Raw genomic sequence first — 2144 nt, 5'->3', positions numbered from 1 at the left:
AAGGGAAACTTCAGGTGCCTCAGATCTGTGAGTCTCCACAGCAATGAGGCATTGAGAAAGTTGGGGTTTAAAGGCAGAAGTCAGCTTATTTGAGAATATATATATATATGGGTGTGTGTGTGTGTGTTTTAAGAAAAAACTTTCCTATCATGTTTTAAAACTAAGTGCTATTCCTACTGGATAATCAGAACAGTTCATTCTTCATTCATTAGGATGATGTTACTCCAGATCAGGGACACGTGTGACGAATAAGGCCAGATTTGACAATTAGATGCTTTTTCTATGACTTTGGGGTTTTATGATTTTTGTTAGTATGAAGTAAATAATCTATAAACTTCTGATTTATTCTATGCTGAAGACTCAAGCTTTACAAGGAAGGGGGGAAGTTAAAAGAAGTAAAAACCAGCATATTTTTAGTTTTCCCAATTTATTTGCAGTGATGAAACATAGGACTCCATTGAACTGAAAAGGAACAGCTGTCTTAACTCCATGCCCTTTAGTAGTTTTCAAAACCAGTCCATGAGAAGGTTTTAGAAGTCAAACTCTAAAATTGACAATGCAAAGAAACATTTAAAACTAAATGGATATGACTTCAGCAATGAGGTTTTTCATCCTACAGACTTCGATTGAACATTTTTCTTTCTGTGTCTAATCATGTAATCATGGAAAGCTTGTAATTTTGGTAAATTGATCTAAGCTGCATGGGCTGTAGGGGAGACTGTGGTAAGATGAGTTATTTAACATTTTTTAGAATCACTACAAAAAGGCAATCTTTGTTTAATTGCCAAAATTTGCATGTATTTTGGGAGGTTGTGCTTCTTTTTAAGCAATCAGAATGAATATGAACATAGCTTTTTTTCATAAAATAGCATCTTCAATAACAGTTATCTCTTGGCTCAGCAAACCCTGTGTATTTTGGACACAGGGCAGGGATAAAGTTGAGCTGTCTCCCCAGGAATATGAATACCTTTATATTCCACACAGCAGTGGAATATAAAGGTATTCAAGTCCTGATAAGGACAAAGAATGAGTTAAGATTCCAGATGTCATGTACACATAGAATCATGTTAGGCTTAGAGGGCGTGTAAGAACTCTCTTTGGATTATTGGAGCCACATCTACACACATTGGAGAAAATTAGATTATACCTTGTTTTCCACACAAAAAAACAAATGGATCAACTTGGGGCTTTCCATGTAGTATAAGCCTCTTTCTTTCTTTCTTTCTTTCTCCTTGTAAATTTATTACATCCAAAAAGTTTACTTATTATTTAAATAATTAAACAGAGTTCATCTGTTTTTGCTCTTTATTTCCTTTTTCTGATTTGCTAAAGTTCCACTGTGTTTTGTACTTGTTGGCTTTGCAATTAAAGAGTGGGTGAAAATTATTTTGAAAGTTGTGGAAATTTCATTATTGAGATTGTGACCATTAAGGATTCTCCCTCGTACTAAAAGTCTGGTAGAGAGTAATATAGGCAGCCTTATGCCAAAATTTAATCGAGAGTGATTAATGACCCTAATCATTTTAATTTCCGGTGTATTACCGCCCCTCCCCCACTTCCGGTGTATTACCCCCCCTCCCCCCTTCCGGTGTATGAACGCCCCTCCCCCAATTATGGTGTCAAATTCCCGCCCATCCCCCCCCCTTTTTTTTTTTTTTTTTTTTTTTTTTTTTTTTTTTTTGGTGAACTCTTCCCAACCTCTATGAGTTTGAATGAACCAATAGAAGTAGAGACAGGGGGTTCGGCCTTTAGTGTTTCTACTATAAGTAATGTCAGAAAAATCCAGCACTCTACTTGTAACAGTTGTTCAAGAACTTTACAATGAATGGAACTAAACGAGTTCATACTGCTGTTGAGAAAAATGGACCTACCTCCTCTGCAACATCTGATACGGATTCGAAGTTACCTAGCCCGGAGACATTCGCTAAAATGATGAGGTTAACGCCGTTGACGAATAAATACTTGCTTGCTGAACAAGGTCCTGCTGTTGTTGTATACAAGATCCCAATAGCAGTGATACCACATTTGCGCCCTGTGATGGATAAACCTCTGAGCCCACCTTCATCGCCTGAAGCATTTACCTCAAACACTGTGGATAAAAGAGAAATACCGACAGGAGGAACATCTCTTCTATGCGAGACCCC

Source organism: Gambusia affinis, linkage group LG14 (assembly GCF_019740435.1).
Source record: "Gambusia affinis linkage group LG14, SWU_Gaff_1.0, whole genome shotgun sequence".
In the NCBI taxonomy this organism is placed as follows: domain Eukaryota; kingdom Metazoa; phylum Chordata; class Actinopteri; order Cyprinodontiformes; family Poeciliidae; genus Gambusia; species Gambusia affinis.
This window is presented reverse-complemented; position numbering follows the sequence as displayed.